Source organism: Euprymna scolopes, chromosome 46, assembly GCF_053919585.1.
Source record: "Euprymna scolopes isolate OS-2025 chromosome 46, ASM5391958v1, whole genome shotgun sequence".
In the NCBI taxonomy this organism is placed as follows: Eukaryota; Metazoa; Mollusca; class Cephalopoda; order Sepiida; family Sepiolidae; genus Euprymna; species Euprymna scolopes.
In genome coordinates, this window is record NC_136527.1 from 122,487,553 (window position 1) to 122,501,620 (window position 14,068).

At 37.5% G+C, this 14,068-nt stretch overlaps 1 long non-coding RNA gene across 2 annotated transcripts; it reads right to left on the reverse strand.

Moving 5' to 3' along the window:
* Positions 1 to 302: 302 nt before the first annotated feature.
* Positions 303 to 11,504, reverse strand: LOC145271038 (uncharacterized). 2 transcript variants are annotated; one of them, XR_013865667.1, is made up of 2 exons: positions 5,697 to 11,504; positions 303 to 566 (listed from the first exon to the last, which is right to left on the reverse strand). It is a non-coding gene; the product is annotated as an uncharacterized LOC145271038 (long non-coding RNA). The 2 variants fall into 2 exon arrangements; XR_013865668.1 differs by lacking the exon at positions 5,697 to 11,504 and adding an exon at positions 5,479 to 5,690.
* Positions 11,505 to 14,068: the final 2,564 nt, after the last annotated feature.

Here is a 14,068-nt window from a genome sequence, read left to right on the forward strand (position 1 = left end):
CCAAGTGCAGAGTTCTTTATAGTTCAAACCAATATTAAGTAATTTTTTTTTTTTTTTTTGCATACATTATTGCTGATATTCATGCTGCTCCTCTTTGATCAAATTGTCTCTAGGATGGATTAGGGTTGGGGGTCAGGGTTAGCTTTTTTTTTTTTATATTTGATATGTAATTCTATGTCGATTTTTTTAATGTTTTCGAGTATGCTGAAAACGAATATCACAATTAAATTCGGGGCTTATAAATCGTTTACCAGATATCAATAAACATGATGTATAACAAATAGATAACACAGAAAATAGACTTATAGTTTTAAAAGGTTTATTAGAAGAAAAATATGTAACCCACAGTGGGGACCCTAACAGGTACTACCACTCCGGGTCAGAGTGGACCTGGGAGCAATGGTAATTAAAGGGTGGCTCCACACTCCCCAAGCCCGCTTATGGAGCTTTACCATCGGATACAGTTTAAGGTCATATCCAGGACCCTGAAGTGGTGGCGGCTATCCTGTTCTTGTAGAAATTTTGGATGGGAGTGGTCTTCTTCTGGGAGAAGTTTCAGCTGGTTGCTAAAAAAAAAAAAGAAAAAAGAGACAAGTTTTAATCCAACGGAAATGGAATCATGTCGTTACAAGTTTGAGTAATTTTGAAATGGATATATCTATAAAAGTGAAAGTGTACAACTTATAGTATAAACCATTGAAATGTTAGATATAGTTTCCTTGGCCATGGATCTAACGTAATAAATTCATATGACCCTTAATCAATAATGGTTAATGTGTCAAAGTTAAAAATAAAGGAAAAATATATATAAGTGTAATTATTACTTCACGCGACAAATAGCTAGGGGGTTGCTTTAATCCACGATGTATTTGTAAGTCATGCCGTGCTTTCTTTTCTCTAGCTTTAATTTAAACCTACGTCACTGCCAGTGGTCATACACGCAAACACGTAACGGGTTCTAGCCTTCCTCCCTGCTACCACGCGTTTTTCCTTGTTTGGCTCAACACAAAACCCCCAAACTCCCACGGCTAAAATGCTAGTTTTGTACAAAGTACTGAGATGCCAGACAATTATGCTAGTTTAGAACTTTCAGGTCCAAGTAATCAGCCACATTTTTCAGTTTTGGGGCATAAATATTACTGCAAAGGCGTGTAAAGGGCAAACTCGAATTTGAGCGCAATCGTTATTCTAATAATTGCTAATTTTTAATATGCCATTATTATTATAATTTTCTTATATGGATCAGCAAGATATTTTTACTAGTAATAAGTTTATTTTTAGAACAGCTTATCACTTATTCTTTGGTATATTTTTGGTTTTAAAGTATTATTTTAGTATTAGTGTTTAATCTTTCAGTATTTATACAATTTAACATTTTGATATTTACATTTATGTCGAGGTTTAGTGTTTATTATTTGATCAGTTATAATTTAATTTAGCGCTAATTTATAAGTTATGTTTTAGTATCTAATCATGATTTTTTTGTTTTTAATTATTAGTTTTAGTTTTTATAGTTATTTAATATATTATAATTTATTAGAATATATTAACAGTAGTAAAATTATATTACTGATCCATAATGAAAATGATAATTATAGCTGGAACAATTACATCGAGAGCATTGCCAGGGCCGCTGCGAGGAAGGTGGGCTCTCTCTCTACCGTGCTAGAAAACTTCTAACACCCGAAAGTATCCTGTACCTCTCCAACAAGGCCACTATTCGCCCATGTATGGAGTATTGCTGTCATATTTGGGCTGGTGCATCGGCTACTAGTCTCTCACTCCTTGACAGGGTTCAAAAGAGAGTCGCAAATCTGATAGGCCCTAAACTGGCATCTAAGCTTCAGCCTCTGTCCCATCGTCGAAACGTTGCATCCCTCTGCCTGTTCTACAAGTATTATAATGGTGAATGCTCTGATGAACTGCAAGCACTTGTGCCCCCACAACGTAAACACCCTCGACAGACCCGACAAGCTGCAAAATCCCACCCCCACACTGTAGAGATCCCTACATTTAAAAGATCTTTCTACTCCAGTAGTTTCTTCCCCAGAACTGCTAGAATTTGGAATTCCATTCCAGGTCACTGCTTCCCCAACTGTACTGACATGCATAAGTTCAAGTGCAACGTGAACCAACACCTCCCTGCCCAAATCCCTACATAGTACCCTAGTAGATGTTTCCCCCTGATAGTGGCAAAGTGCCTTGTTTGGGGTGCAAATGTAATAAAAAAAAAAAAAAAAAAATAGTAATGTAAATATTTGTATATAATTACAAAGCATATTGTTCATGCATTTACATACAAATCCACATGAACAAGGAAACCTATCTCTCTCGGCAAAAATGAGTTCAAACTGAAGAAATGTTATATATAATTGTTTTCGGCTAACTTTACCAAATCTGTGCGTATGGTAAAAATAAGTAAAAAAAACAAGTAATGTTCAACGCTGCAAGAGAACTAGAAAGAGAATAAAAGTTAATAGACAGGATAAAGTCTGGAACAAAAAGAGAAAAAAGAAATTAGCGAAATTTATCAGGTGCGAAAAAAGCGAGTAATGTTCAACGGTACTGGAGAACAAGAAAAGAAAGGGCCAATTAGAAGCTGGAATCATCAAAATAGGGGTAGGCTATAGAAACAAAATTTTTCAAATAAATGCCAAAACTGGCTTATTATATGTAAATAGATGGGAACAAAAAAATTGGAGGGTCGCTGGCCCCAAACGTGATTTGACCGCGTCAACGCGTGAAAATGGCCCAAATTTCGGCCCCGAACACACTTAATCATTTATTGAAAGCCACAGGATGCGTTTTTTGACTATAAATGCATTTGTATCATTAAATCTAACATTCCCATTGGCTATCTCACAAGTACGGTTTTTTTAAGGGTATCTCAGAGTCCAAAATGGGTCAAAATTACCCCAAAAGTAGCCAAAAATGGTCGGAAATCACGGATTTTCCAAAATGCACCTCCCAAGACACACAGGGTGCAATTTTTGACCATAAATGGCTCTATAAATTTAAATCTAACATTCTCACTGGCTATCCCACCTATATAGGGCTTTTCAAGGTATCTTAAGGGTTCAAAATGGGTCAAATTTACCCAAAAATGAATGAAAATCATGGATAATCCCCAAAATGCAGGTATTATATCTCATCGGGCTCCTATAAACACTCCTGTATGGCTTTTTACAGTTGGAAGACTTCCATTTGTATTTAGAGATCTTTGGGGGATGTAAAAAGGGTCAAAACAATCCAAAAATGACAAAATTACGCTTTACGGTACATAACATATGAATCATTAGTTCATTCATCAATGATACTTTTTAGAAACATCGTAACTTTACTACATCAACTTCTCAGAAAGTAATTAATTGTAAATTGAACATTGAATGTCAATAAAATGCTGTCCAAGAAGAGTCTGAATTCATAGTGTTCTCATAGTTACCCCAAAATTGATGAAAATGGCCCTCGATTCGCTATTTCTAGATTTGTAACCAATATATTGAATAACTTGATAAAAGCTATGAGTAATTAGCAAAGGAATTATTTTGTTATTTCAAGACACAGCTTCACTTCACATTACTTTAAAATCATACAACAGTAAAATATCAATATAATGCATTAAATGTTGGCTGCAGCACAGGAATTTTGATTGACTCCTGGAAATTCCGTGCACCAGTTCGCAGATTGTAAGTGACATGTGTTTGGCTGGCGATCTCGGTACATGGGACAGTGCTACGGATTGTACCCGATCTGTTTAATGAGTAGTTCAAATTGTTTGAGGTATCATGCTCTGGCACAATGAGCCATTTGCGAGAGAGAGAGACTTTTGATCGGCAAAGAATCTTCGTTCATGTACATCAAATTCATCAGGATTCACATCTTTTGAAAGTATATTGAGAAGGACATGGTGCTCTCGTTTCCATTTAATTATATTCACACGTCTGGAACCCTTTGCTTTGTAGACATCTTGATCGTAAATTTTTAGCCATCGATCAAGTTTATGTTTTATCCCAGGTATTGTAACATAACGAACATCACTTCCAAAGGCTTTCTGCCACAATTGTAGTAATCGCAAGGAGAACTGGTCAATATGATTTTTCTGTGTCGTGGTACCATATTTGGCAGCATGATGTTGCTGCACAGCTTGAACACATTCAGCCTCAGTTGGAAGAGAATCAAGCAGAAGATAAGTCCAATCGTCGTAATTATAATCTTAGTTCAATCAAATTCACAATTAATGCAATGCAATGTTATCGTGTCTATTTAAAGATGCCATTCCATTGATACAGAAAGAAAACATTTCCTTATTTGGTAATTTTCCATCTATAACTCAAATTAAGCCCCTTTTTGACAACCTATGTTGATTCTTAGGGACTTTTTGACTCATTGGCTAAATCGGCCATATTTAGCCCCTTTTAAAGGTCCTTATACCCCTCATTAACAGTGCAAAAGTTAGGAGAGTGCCTGCTTCAAGCATTTCCCAACAGTTTCTGCCATGTAGAGGTGTCTTTGAGCCCATGGGAGGTGCATTTTGGAAAATCTGTGATTTCCGACCATTTTTGGCTAATTTGACCCATTTTGGACTCTGAGATACCCTAAAAAAAACCCTACTTGTGGGATAGCCAATGGGAATGTTAGATTTAATGATACAAATGCATTTATAGCGAAAAAATGCACCCTGTGGCTTTCAATAAGTGATCAAGTGTGTTCGGGGCCGAAATTTGGGCCATTTTCACGCGTTGACGCGGGCAAATCACGTTTGGGGCCAGCGACCCTCCAATTTTGACCCGTTTTGAACAAAATCACTTGTTCCCATCTATTTACATATAAATGAAGGTAATAAGCCAGTTTTGGCATTTATTTGAAAAATTTTGTTTCTATAGCCTACCTCTAATCAAAAGTCATTAGACAAAAAAGAAATCAAGTAAATAGGACATTATAAGAAAAAATTCATCAGGTGCTGTAAAGAAATGCTCTTTTAGAATCTTCAAGTCTCAACACTCATTAGTAAAAATAACTAAAAAAAAACAAGTAATGTTCAACGCTGCAAGAGAACTAGAAAGAGAATAAAAGTTAATAGACAGGATAAAGTCTGGAACAAAAAGAGAAAAAAGAAATTAGCAAAATTTATCAGGTGCGAAAAAAGCGAGTAATGTTCAACGGTACTGGAGAACAAGAAAAGAAAGGGCCAATTAGAAGCTGGAATCATCAAAAGTCATTAGACAAAAAAGAAATCAAGTAAATTAAAAAATTAACTGAAACCCATCTAAAACAAAGCAAATTCAGCAGCTGGTACAAAACAAGTGCTGAAAAGGTGGTTTAGAGTCCTGAAGTCTCAACAATCACTAGAAAATTAGAAATAAATCAAGGTGTAGTGGTTGCAGCACCACCAAGACACATTGATACAATAAATGAAACCTTTATGAATTCGATGGGAAGTTGGAGTTGCTTATAAAAAAAAAATATATTATTACTTACTTTAGGAATTTCTGGAACTGCTTCCAAGATGGGGATGAGAGGGGTCATGGGTGTTGCTGCTGCTGGTGCTGAAAACTTGAATAACTTTTTCTTTTTTTTTTAATTGTTTTTTTCTTTTTTTGGTTTGTTTGTTTTATTTATTTTCCTTTATTTCATAGCATTTTATTTTTATGAAATTATTTTTTTGGAAATTATAATTAGGAAATAGCAATACTTACTTTATGACTTTCTGGAACTGCATCCAATATTGGGATGACAGGGTCATGGCTGTTGCTGTTGAAACCTGTAATAACTAGTTGTATTATTATTTTTACATTTTTTTTTCGGTTTATTTTCCTTTAGATCACAGTATTTTATTTTTTGTGAAATTTTCTTTTTTTTTTTTAAATTATAATTAGAAGAAGATATCAATACTTACTTTATGACTTTCTGGAACTGCATCCAATATTGGGATGACAGGGTCATGGCTGTTGCTGTTGAAACCTGTAATAACTAGCTGTATTTTGCATTATTATTTTTACATTTTTTTTTCGGTTTATTTTCCTTTAGATCACAGTATTTTATTTTTTGTGAAATTTTCTTTTTTTAAAAAATTATAATTAGAAGAAGATATCAATACTTACTCTATGACTTTCTGGAACTGCATCCAATATTGGGATGACAGGGTCATGGCTGTTGCTGTTGAAACCTGTAATAACTAGTTGTATTTTGCATTATTATTTTTACATTTTGTTTTTGTTTTATTTATGTTACTTTAGTACATTGCATTTTACTGAGTGTATGTTAATTATTTTGTTAATTTTTATTAAAATAAAATACCTGTAACAGAAAAATAATTTTGGTTATGATCATGCATGGGTGAATATTTTTGGTTAGACTTGCTAAAGTTGGTTAAAGGAAATACAAGCAGAAAGGAATTCGTTTTAATCACTAGCAACACAATGAAATGAAATACTTACCTGAGGATTGTGCTGATTCTAACTAGAAGCTGCAGTAATGGAAAAGAGGAAAATTAAATTTGTCAATTACAAAAACTGAAATCGAAAAGAAGAAACGCTTGATGCTTTACTCACCTCTGGCTGGTCGTGGTCCCCATCAAACTGAAAAAGGAGGGAAAGGGTGGAATCCACTAGTTACCAGGTACCGTACAGGAAAGGACAGTCTGGCCAGGTAGGTGATGATCTCCCCAAAGTGGAGCGCTACATAAAACATGCATTGCTACGAACATCCTCCGAAAAAGGCGGTTTCTACTCGGAATAAAAGGCGGAGCAGAAAACGGAAGTGTTCTCTCTACTCAACACGATTCCTAGAGAGATACCACGAGATTGTGCGTGAATGTGGAAGAGCCTATGAAAACTCACAAAACTGCCATTCCTACTATCATATCGGATATTATTAATCGGAGGTCCATCATTGCATTACCGCCCCAGCTCGTAGTTGATAGATAGTAGGAATAATATTACCAGCGCCCTTCAGGCAGCTTGTGAGAACACACAAACTAATGGTAGTATTACTCTAGTCGTTCCTGGTCGAATGGAGCCATGCATGCATTATGTAGTAACACGAGCACGTGTCGCCTGATAAGAAAGAGCGTTGGCTCACCCACTTGGGGAGATTCCCTATCCAGACTTGCACCTATTTGTACACCTGGAACCGGACTCAGAACCTCGACAATGAGAAGAGTCAAGGAGAGCAAGGTGTTGAACTACCTAAAGAGGTCACCATATAAAACAAGCGTTGCTGTGAACAACCTTCCAAAACGAGGGAAGGGACTTTTTGTTCTCTCTACCCAACAGGATTCCTAGAGAGATACCACTAGATTGTGCGTGAATGTGGAAGAGCCTATGAAAGCTCACAAAACTGCCATTCCTACTATCGTATCGGATATTATTAATCGGAGGTCCATCATTGCATTACCGCCCCAGCTCGTAGTTGATAGATAGTAGGAATAATATTACCAGCGCCCTTCAAGCAGCTTGTGAGCACACGCAAACTAATAGCAGTATTACTCTAGTCGTCCGTAGTCGAGTGGAGGCACGCGTGAATTACATAGTAGAAACACGAGCACGTGTCGCTCCCTCTTCGGGGGAATTCGGAAAAGCGCACCTTGCGCTGCAGGTATTTGTTGAGCTGGGAGTTGACTCAACACCTCGACACTGAGAAAAGAGCTTTAGAAAAGCTCCAGATTAGTTACCTGCAAAGTCGAGGAAAGTTGGAGGACCAGGCCTGCGAAGGAGAACACACACAATTTGGGCCTTGATGGAAGCACACGGGAGAGAGGGAGGCCCATTTTTCTCATTCGGGGGAGTGTTCTCCTTCCAGCCTGCTCGAGCACGTCTTTTCTGCTCGCCACATGCAAGCGTATAAAAAGATGACCAGATGACGGACGCAACAAACTCATGCCGTCATTAACTGGATTTTGATCGGGTTCCGTACAACAAGGTGTTGAACTCCCTAAAGAGGGCACCATATAAAACAAGCGTTGCTGCGAACAACCTTCCAAAACGAGGGAAGGGACTTTTTGTTCTCTCTACCCAACAGGATTCCTAGAGAGATACCACAAGATTGTGCGTGAATGTGGAAGAGCCTATGAAAGCTCACAAAACTGCCATTCCTACTATCGTATCGGATATTACTAATCGGAGGTCCATCATTGCATTACCGCCCCAGCTCGTAGTTGATAGATAGTAGGAATAATATTACCAGCGCCTTTCAAGCAGCTTGTGAGCACACGCACACTAATTGTAGTATTACTCTAGTCGTTCCTGGTCGAATGGAGCCATGCATGCATTATGTAGTAATAAAATAAAATACCTGTAAGAGAAAAATAATTCTGGCTATGATCAAGCATGGGTGATTATTTTTGGTTAGACTTGCAAAAGTTGGTTAAAGGAAATATAAGCAGAAAGGCATTCGTTTTAATCACTAGCAACACAACGAAAGAAATACTTACCTGAGGACTTGTGCCGATTCTAACTAGAAGCTGCAGTAATGGAAAAGAGGAAAATTTAACTTGTCAATTACAAAAACTGAAATCGAAAAGAAGAAACGCTTGATGCTTTACTCACCTCTGGCTAGTCGTGGTCACCATCAAACTGAAAAACGAGGAAAAGGGTGGAATCCACTCGTTACCAGGTTTCGTACAGGAAAGGACAGTCTGGCCAGGTAGGTGATGATCTCCCCAAAGTGGAGCGCTACATAAAACATGCATTGCTACGAACATCCTCCGAAAAAGGCGGTTTCTACTCGGAATAAAAGGCGGAGCAGAAAACGGAAGTGTTCTCTCTGCTCAACACGATTCCTAGAGAGATACCACGAGATTGTGCGTGAATGAGGAAGAGGCGATGAAAGCTCACAAAACTGCCATTCCTACTATCGTATCGGATATTGTAACTCGGAGGTCCATCATTGCATTACCGCCCCAGCTCGTAGTTGATAGATAGTAGGAATAATATTACCAGCGCCCTTCAAGCAGCTTGTGAGCACACGCAAACTAATGGTAGTATTACTCTAGTCGTTCCTGGTCGAATGGAGCCATGCATGCATTATGTAGTAATAAAATAAAATACCTGTAACAGAAAAATAATTCTGGTTATGATCAAGCATGGGTGAATATTTTTGGTTAGACTTGCTAAAGTTGGTTAAAGGAAATATAAGCAGAAAGGCATTCGTTTTAATAACTAGCAACACAACGAAAGAAATACTTAACTGAGGACTTATGCTGATTCTAACTAGAAGCTGCAGTAATACAAAAGAGGAAAATTAAACTTGTCAATTACAAAAACTGAAACCGAAAAGAAGAAACGCTTGATGCTTTACTCACCTCTGGCTGGTCGTGGTCGCCATCAAACTGAAAAAGGAGGGAAAGGGTGGAATCCACTAGTTACCAGGTACCGTACAGGAAAGGACAGTTTGGGCAGGTAGGTGATGATCTCCCCAAAGTGGAGCGCTACATAAAACATGCATTGCTACGAACATCCTCCGAAAAAGGCGGTTTCTACTCGGAATAAAAGGCGGAGCAGAAAACGGAAGTGTTTTCTCTACTCAACACGATTCCTAGAGAGATACCACAAGATTGTGCGTGAATGTGGAAGAGCCTATGAAAACTCACAAAACTGCCATTCCTACTATCGTATCGGATATTATTAATCGGAGGTCCATCATTGCATTACCGCCCCAGCTCGTAGTTGATAGATAGTAGGAATAATATTACCAGCGCCCTTCAGGCAGCTTGTGAGAACACACAAACTAATGGTAGTATTACTCTAGTCGTTCCTGGTCGAATGGAGCCATGCATGCATTATGTAGTAACACGAGCACGTGTCGCCTGATAAGAAAGAGCGTTGGCTCACCCACTTGGGGAGATTCCCTATCCAGACTTGCACCTATTTGTACACCTGGAACCGGACTCAGAACCTCGACAATGAGAAGAGTCAAGGAGAGCAAGGTGTTGAACTACCTAAAGAGGTCACCATATAAAACAAGCGTTGCTGTGAACAACCTTCCAAAACGAGGGAAGGGACTTTTTGTTCTCTCTACCCAACAGGATTCCTAGAGAGATACCACTAGATTGTGCGTGAATGTGGAAGAGCCTATGAAAGCTCACAAAACTGCCATTCCTACTATCGTATCGGATATTATTAATCGGAGGTCCATCATTGCATTACCGCCCCAGCTCGTAGTTGATAGATAGTAGGAATAATATTACCAGCGCCCTTCAAGCAGCTTGTGAGCACACGCAAACTAATAGCAGTATTACTCTAGTCGTCCGTAGTCGAGTGGAGGCACGCGTGAATTACATAGTAGAAACACGAGCACGTGTCGCTCCCTCTTCGGGGGAATTCGGAAAAGCGCACCTTGCGCTGCAGGTATTTGTTGAGCTGGGAGTTGACTCAACACCTCGACACTGAGAAAAGAGCTTTAGAAAAGCTCCAGATTAGTTACCTGCAAAGTCGAGGAAAGTTGGAGGACCAGGCCTGCGAAGGAGAACACACACAATTTGGGCCTTGATGGAAGCACACGGGAGAGAGGGAGGCCCATTTTTCTCTTTCGGGGGAGTGTTCTCCTTCCAGCCTGCTCGAGCACGTCTTTTCTGCTCGCCACATGCAAGCGTATAAAAAGACGACCAGATGACGGACGCAACAAACTCATGCCGTCATTCATTAACTGGATTTTGATCGGGTTCCGTACAACAAGGTGTTGAACTCCCTAAAGAGGGCACCATATAAAACAAACGTTGCTGTGAACAACCTTCCAAAACGAGGGAAGGGACTTCTTGTTCTCTCTACTCAACAGGATTCCTAGAGAGATACCACAAGATTGTGCGTGAATGTGGAAGAGCCTATGGAAGCTCACAAAACTGCCATTCCTACTATCGTATCGGATATTATTAATCGAAGGTCCATCATTGCATTACCGCCCCAGCTCATAGTTGATAGATAGTAGGAATAATATTACCAGCGCCCTTCAAGCAGCTTGTGAGCACACACAAACTATTTTAGTATTACTCTAGTCATCCGTAGTCAAGTGGAGGCACGCATGCATTACACAGTAGAAACACGAGCACGTGTCACTCCCTCTTCGGGGAAATTCGGAGAAGCGCACCTTGCACTGCAGGTATTTGTTGAGCTGGAAGTGTGGACTCAACACCCCGACACTGATAAAAGAGCTTTAGAAAGCCTCCAAACCAGTTACCTGCAAAGTCGGGGAAACTTGGAGAAGCAGGCCTGCGGAGGAGAACACGCTCAAATGGGGCCTTGGAAGCAAACGGGAGGGGTTAGGGTTAGGATAAGGGAAAGGGATAGGGTAAGGCCCATTTTTCTTTTTTTGTTCGGGGAATGTTCTCCTTTCAGCCTGCTCCTTCCTTAACACGTCTTCTTTGCTCGCCACATGCAAGCGTATAAAAAGACGACCAGATGACGGACGTCATTTCCTGGATTTTGTTTTGCCAGAGCCCATTTAGCCGTGTAGTTGTTGTTCAACTACAACGTTACACCCCCCTACCACGGTGAGGATAGGGTTGGACTTTAGGGGGGAAAATACACATCCACATTTACTAATCTTACTCTTGCAATGTTGTTGTAATAAACAGAAAATTAGGAAATTCTTTAATGATTGCATTTTCGTAATTTTGGGATGTTACGATTGTCGACTACAACTCAGTAGCTATGATTCTTTTTTTTTTCTTTTTCAATGTCAATTCAAAATGGCGACCGATGCGAGGTTAAAGAGACAGACAGACAGAGGATGTAGTTGGAGAGATACAGATACAGTACAGCTAGATAGATAGACAGACAGACAGACAAATATTTTTAATTTAAATCTAAATTAACGTCTTCTAATTTTTTAATTTGTTAGGTGAAAGTCTACATATAATATTATTTAAACAAATAAAATGAGTAAACGTTTTTCGTAATTTTTGGACATCTTACTATTGGCGACTTTACAAGTGAGTGTGTAAATCAATTTTAACGTCATTCGACTGTTAGGTGGAAAGCACACATAAATACGACGTTAATATTTCACACCGGTGGTCAATAAACTGCACGAGTACTCAAACATCTCTCAACCAAACAAAGGTGAAAAAAACTAAACAAATAAAATCAGTAGACGGTCGGTAATTTCCGTAACGCCGACCACAACACTCGTGAACTTCCGTGAGACAAGTTCTTCAAGGGAGACAATCAAGATTTCCGATTATCTGCCCTTGATTTCTTAGTCTGGCTTTTGCTTATACGCCATATCAACCCTTTTCCAGGTTATTTAATGGCGATTTCAGTATTTTGGAATGAAAATGCTTTTTATAGAATAATTTTTTGGGATTTATTTATTTATTTTTTTTTTTATTTATTATTAAATAAGCGACGTGGTTATTCTATATTAAATAAATGCTGAAATAAAATTATAAATAAATAAAAAAATACAATATAAAACCATCGATAATTTAACACATATTCTCAAACAGAAGATTAATACTCGATTTAAAGTTTGCAGCAAACGATTAAAAATACAACAAATTATAAATAAATATACATTTTATTTGACAATGATATCTGTAAAAAAAGGAAACGTGTAGTATCTGTTCTTTTTTTTTTTTCGTTTAATGACATGAAATAATTATAGGGTTTGTATTACTGTACACGTAGATTCGAAAAAGCTGTCAATAAACAAATATATAACAAATAAATGTTATCAAAGGCAAGATAAATTACTTTTCTACCAAACTGGATATAATTTTCGTGTTTTTATTCAGTTTAACATGTTTATTCAGCTCGAAAAGAATACAGTGTTTACCGATGTATTGGAAAATTCTAAATGGCGACCGACTGTCTCTTTAACACGGTAAGTTCGGGAAAAGGTGTTATAAATAATAAACTAGACAAAATACTATTAAAAAACCACCCAATATATGTCAAGTTATGTCACGTTAACATATATTGAGCGAATTTCTCAAAGTATTTTGTCTAGTTTATTATTTATTACATCTTTTTCCGAACTTACCGTGTTAAAGAGAGAGTCGGGCGCCATTTTGAATTTTCCAATATATCGGTAAACACTGTTTTTTAGAGCTGAATAAACATGTTTAATTTAATAAAAACACGGAAATTATATCCAGTTTGGTGGGCTGAAATAAGGATCCAAGCAGAGAGCCGATGCGAAGTTAAAGAGACAGACAGACAGAGGATGTAGTTGGAGAGATACAGTACAGCTAGATAGATAGATAGATAGATAGACAGACAGACAGACAAATATTTTTAATTTAAATCTAAATTAACGTCTTCTAATTTTTTTAATTTGTTAGGTGAAAGTCTACATATAATATTATTTAAACAAATAAAATCAGTAAACGTTTTTCGTAATTTTTGGACATCTTACTATTGGCGACTTTACAAGTGAGTGTGTAAATCAATTTTAACGTCATTCGACTGTTAGGTGGAAAGCACACATAAATACGACGTTAATATTTCACACCGGTGGTCAATAAACTGCACGAGTACTCAAACATCTCTCAACCAAACAAAGGTGAAAAAAAACTAAACAAATAAAATCAGTAAACGGTCGGTAATTTCCGTAACGCCGACCACAACACTCGTGAAATTCCGTGGAGACAAGTTCTTCAAGGGAGACAATCAAGATTTCCGATTATCTGCCCTTGATTTCTTAGTCTGCCTTTTGCTTATACGCCATATCAACCCTTTTCCAGGTTATTTAATGGCGATTTCAGTATTTTGGAATGAAAATGCTTTTTATAGAATAATTTTTTTGTTTTTTTTTTATTTATGATTAAATAAGCGACGTGGTTATTCTATATTAAATAAATGCTGAAATAAAATTATAAATAAATAAAAAATACAATATAAAACCATCGATAATTTAACACATATTCTCAAACAGAAGATTAATACTCGATTTAAAGTTTGCAGCAAACGATTAAAAATACAACAAATTATAAATAAATATACATTTTATTTGACAATGATATATGTAAAAAAAGGAAACGTGTAGTATCTGTTCTTTTTTTTTTTTTTCGTTTAATGACATGAAATAATTATAGGGTTTGTATTACACATAGATTCGAAAAAGTTGTCAA